Genomic DNA, 5,596 nt, shown 5'->3' with positions numbered 1-5,596 from the left:
CTATATAAATCCAGCATTTTTCCTTTTTTCCATCACATTCCTGCTTTGAGTATCCATAGTTCTTCTATACCACCACGTTGACAGCAATGGCTTTACCTGAGAATTTTGGAAGGAGGAAACCAGCGCAAAGCCTGGCAACAATTCTTTCCATTGGCAAAGCAACTCCGGCTTATTGTGTCTCTTAAGCTGACTTTCCTGATTATTATTTTAGAGTCACTAAAAGCGAGCATATGACACAATTGAAAGAAAAATTCAAACGTATATGTAAGTATGTAGTTGATGATGAGTTTTTTTGAAGAATAAGTTGACAAAGTTTAATCATATATATATATATATATATATATATATATATGTATAAACATTATTATAGTCATCGAAATTCATGATACGGTTAATCATTCAATTTTCACTCGTACTAAAAAAATTATAAAAAAAATGCATTTTTCAATTTTTCATTATAAATTATGACTACAGCTTTTAAGTATAAAGCTATGTAAGGATTATTACGCATATCTGATTTCTACTTAGATAGCAAAATTCATTAGTCACTACATTTTGATTTTTCCTTTTTTTTTTTTTTGGCATATGTTGTTATATTATGATGGTTACTTATAAATCAAACAGGTGAGAAATCAATGATAAGCAAACGCCACTTTGTCCTCACTGAAGAAATTATTAATAAGAATCCCAACATCAGCACCTACAGCAGCCCATCTCTTGACATACGTCAACAAATTCTTGCCGCTGAAGTACCGAAACTTGCCATGGAAGCAGCATCAAAAGCGATCCAGGAGTGGGGACAACCAAAATCTCAGATCACACACCTCATATTTTCTGCAGTTTCGGGTGTGGACATGCCTGGAGCAGATTATCGTCTTACAAAGCTGCTTGGCCTACCATCATCAGTCAAGAGAGTGATGATGTACTTCCAAGGCTGCTATGCTGGCGGCGCCATCCTCCGAATGGCCAAGGACATCGCTGAAAACAATGCCGGTGCACGAGTTCTTGTCGTCAGCTCTGAAATTTTACTTGGTATTTTTCGTGCACCCAATGAACATGACACACCTTCGCTCATTGGCAATGCCATTTTGGGTGATGGTGCAGCGGCTATGATTATTGGTGCTGACCCTAATGCCTTAAAGGAAAGGCCACTCTTTCAAATTGTTTCCGCATCAGAGAATATTATTCCTGACTCGCATGGTGCAATTGAAGGACACATACATGAAGCAGGCCTCAGTATTAACCTGTCAAGGGATGTTCCAAAATTGATTGCTGATAACATTGACAAGTGCTTGGCGGAAGCATTAAGCCCAATAAGCAATAATGATTGGAACTCATTCTTTTGGATAGTTCATCCAGGGGGGAATGCAATCCTCGACCAGATTGAAATCAAACTTGGGCTGAAAAGGGAAAAACTTTTTACAACTCGACATGTGCTTAGCGAATTTGGGCACATGAGTTCTGCAACCGTGTTCTTTATTCTGGATGAGATGAGAAGGAGGTCCATGGAGGTAGGAAAGGCCACGGGAGAAGGTCTAGAGTGGGGCTTTTTGTTGGGATTAGGGGCTGGTATCACCGTTGACACAGTTGTGCTCCGGAGCTTCCCTACAAATACAACTCATTAAAGGGAAGGAATAAGGTGTGCTGTGGTATGGTGGAAAGTACTAAGCCTTTCTATTAGGTGTTCCATGGTAACTAGTAACCTTCACTTGATCACTGTAATAAAAAAGTTTGAAATGTTTCAAGCTCACCATTTGTGGTTTTAAAAATAACATGTATTTGCATCATATATGAATTATGAACCTCATACTTTACATTCTAAATATTCTTTCCAATCTCCTGCCATCGTTTTTACCAATGATACAACTGACAGAAAGCCATCTGATAAATTTTGAAAAATCTTATTAGTTCACATTGATGGATGAATCGGAAATAGCACATTAATAATTATAATTGTTCTATATATAACAAAGTAAAAGCATGGATTATGCTCTTATAAATTAGTATCATTAGAATTTTAATCATTTCAAAAAAATATTATTTTCATTTATAACCAAATGCACTATCTACTTTTTTCTTTCGAAAATAAATAATAAATAACAAAAGCAGTAATAAAATGATTTTGGGTTGTGTAGACACCAATTTTTTTAAGAAAATAATAAAAGATTTGAAAATCAAAAAAATAAAAAAGAAGAGAGAAAAGAAAAGAAAGAAGAAAGAAGAAGAGGATGAGCTGGGCATGGCGACAAAAAAACATGCCCAGCAAACAAATAAGGTGCAGATGCACCATACCAAGCGTGAGAATTGCGTTCGACAAGCCACATCCACCATCCCAACTATATCCCCAGCACTTGAGGGTAGCTATAAAGCCTCTTCCCAAATCAAAAGGCGATTGAATTTCACAATAAAAAACCCTAGAGAGAGACCAATTTTCACAAAAAAACCAAAATCAACCAAAAATCCTAACTTTCCAACCCTATCAGCCATAGACGAAAATAAAAAAATGTCATAGAACAGAAAATAAAAAATATGCAAAGAAGAAGTAAAGTAGGAAGCAATGAGGGTGAGGGAGAAAGGTGATGTTTTGGGCTGAGTGTTAAGATTTGAAGTGAGGGTGAAAATCGAGAGAGAAGGGAGGTGATGGTCGAAGAGTGGCAATGGTACAAACGGTGGCATGGTGGTGATGGTTGGTAGCAAGATTTTTAGGCTTGGAAGAGGAAGAGAGAGGCAGCTGCTAAAGAGAGAAAGTGGAGGAAGAAAAGGGAAGAGAGAAAGCGAAAAAGGGGTTTTTATAGGTAAGATTGTGATACCTCAAATTTTAATATACGCGTAAAGTAGCATAATAGAACTGACGTAGACCAAGGGTAGTTCCATCTTTTTCTTTGTGAGTCTTAGCAAATATTTTATATGTGGGATTCAATAAATTATTCTTATGTAAATATATAAAAAAAAAGATTTTCACCTTAAGGGTAAAATGGTAATTTTAGATCTTGAGTATAAATTTTTAAGTTTTCATAAACTCGAGTACCTCTAATCTATTGTGGACCTTTTCTCAATATCAAAAAAGTAAAAAATTGCACAAAAAAGAAAAAGAAGACAAAGTCAACTTGTTAATAACATTTTCGTAAATATTTAAAACTTTTGTCAACCCTATATATAAATACCCTAACTTTCCATCATTTTCTTCTTCTTCCTCTCATTTCTTCTTCCCGTTGCAAACCCTTCATTCCACTAAGGAGGCCATTCTTGAAATCTTCATAACTTTCTCATATTAACTCCAAATTTCATATTTTTGTCATTTTTTCATAGGATTTTTCATACTCTTTCACTTTTTCAGCTCAAAACCCCCCAAAAGTCTTCCCTCCGCACTTTCTCTCACTAACTGAATGTTTTTGGAGAGAGAAACTCCTTAAACTAGCTTAAAAAAAAACTCTTGAAAGACTTTTTCTTCATTTTAGTCCTCACAATACCTTCAAAAGCTATCCTCACCAAAGAAAATTGACTACAAGTCCACCAAGGTGAGTAATGGGTTAGGGTTAATTTTTCAATTTGTTAATGATAGTTAATAATTAGATTTGTGGGTTGTTTTATTGCTAATGGATTATATTGTAGTGAAAAGGTGAGCATTTATTACTAGTGTGACTAAGTAGTGAAAGTAGATGACTAGCTAATGACTAGAATGTTGGCTTTGTTAATTTACAAGTAAATTGATACTTGGAATGGGAATTAGGGGCTGTTCTGATGGGTTGAGATTGTTGGAGGGAGAAATGATTAATAATTATGATAATTCATGGTTTAACTAGTGGTGTGGATGACTAAATTAATAAAGTGCATTGTGTTGGTGTAAAATGTCACTAAGGGAATTAATTAAGTTTCGAGTTATGAATTATAAGGATGATATAGTGCTGGAAAATGGAAGTAATAAATGAAGTGTTATGAAAATGGTGGATTTAGTTTTAGGTTGACTAGTCAAATGGTAATTGAAAACTAGTTAGGAAGAACTAGTAAAGTTTAATTATGGAAATAGCATTTGGATTTATATTCATATGAATTAGGTTGGTGGTGATGCTAATTGTGTGTAATAGGTTCCAACGAAACCTCACATTTTCACTTGGCGCACTAGTTGAGGTTTAGAGTTGATAAAAATATAGGTGAGTGAACTTGTATTTAAAATGTTTTGGACAAATGCATATGTGCTTGAATGAAATACTTGAATATTCTTATTTGACTTTTTTAAAATATGCATGGGAACAAGCTTTTGTTGAGTGATATCCCTATGTTGTGAAACGTATAATGTGATGAATCACATGTTTGAAATATTATATTAAATTGCCAATTGAATTGTGGCGTGTGATGCATTGAGAATCTTGGGATGTTTTAAACTATTGGTATGACAATTATTATTATTTTCCTTAGATGTTGGATTGTGCAACTATGTATATGACCAAAAATAATAAACTATGTGGAAGGTATTAATATGCAAAGATTCTTGTTACGTGTTGTTATCTACGCTATGCCTTGAGAGGTATTTGTAAAGCTCGACCTTATAAAATACTATTCATGACATACATGTGATGATAGCATGATTGCATGCTAGGAGAGTCCCAAAAAATTTACAAAAGTCGGTATTGTACCTAGAAGTACAACAAAGTTTATTTAATTCTCGAACTAGATAAAATAGGAATTTTAAGGTGAGATTAAGAGTTTCACAGTTCATGGATGACTTAAAATGGTAATTTGGAGTTTGAGGATCAATTTGGAGTCAAATAGGAATTTTCACTAACTAGGGGCAAAATGGTCATTTGCCACTTGGGGACAAAATGGAAATTTTAGAAAAGAATTTTTTTGGCCCCATTTGATTTATTGGAGTATAATTTGACTTATTGGAGTATGATTTGAGGTTTAAAAGTGAAAAATTTTAATTTCGGTATAATTTGGAGTATAGGGGTAAAATGGTAATTTTGTCATCTCAGGGGCAAAATTGTAATTTTTCACCACCAGGATATTTTTTTCCAGCACATGGTCTTCCTTTATCTTCATCTTTGACCCTTGACTAAACATGTGGTGGAGATAAAATGTTTAAATTTTTAAAATTTTCAAAATGGACCAATTAGAAAATGTCATGTGTCAAGCTTAGGATATTTTATTATTTAACTTAAAAATCAGCACAAATCAGCCCATTATTCCCCAAATATTCGGCCAAGCAAGGAAGAGAGGGAAAGAAAGGAAAAACAAAACCTAGGTGAGGAATTTCAAGAGAAAAAGTGTGGAAAATCAAGGAAAACAATTGAAAAATGTAAGATTTTTCAACTTAAGCTTGAAATCTATTTTCCTTAAGCATTTCTCTTCATTTTCCATGCTCAAATTGCATGTTTTTATGATGAATTGTTGGCTGATCAAAATGGGTTAGGAGAGAGAAAGTTGTTGGATTTATTTGATTTTAATTTATGTTAGTGTTTTTAGTTAGTTTAGCATGTTTAGAAACAAAACAACAAGAAAAGAATTTATTTTCTCCCACAACCATTAATGGCTGAATTTTCCATGCATTGCGTGAGGATGAATTTGATTTTTATTCTAGTAGAATTGGTTAAGAAAT

General features: G+C 33.9%; 1 pseudogene; it reads left to right on the top strand.

The window, feature by feature from the left end:
• Positions 1–624: 624 nt before the first annotated feature.
• On the top strand, positions 625–1,828 carry LOC18598876 (chalcone synthase pseudogene; annotated as a pseudogene).
• Positions 1,829–5,596: the final 3,768 nt, after the last annotated feature.

The sequence above is a fragment of the Theobroma cacao genome, chromosome 5, assembly GCF_053813885.1.
Source record: "Theobroma cacao isolate CCN51 chromosome 5, ASM5381388v1, whole genome shotgun sequence".
NCBI lineage: Eukaryota > Viridiplantae > Streptophyta > Magnoliopsida > Malvales > Malvaceae > Theobroma > Theobroma cacao.
The sequence above is the reverse complement of the archived record's forward strand: the minus strand, read 5'-3'. Positions and strand labels throughout refer to the sequence as shown.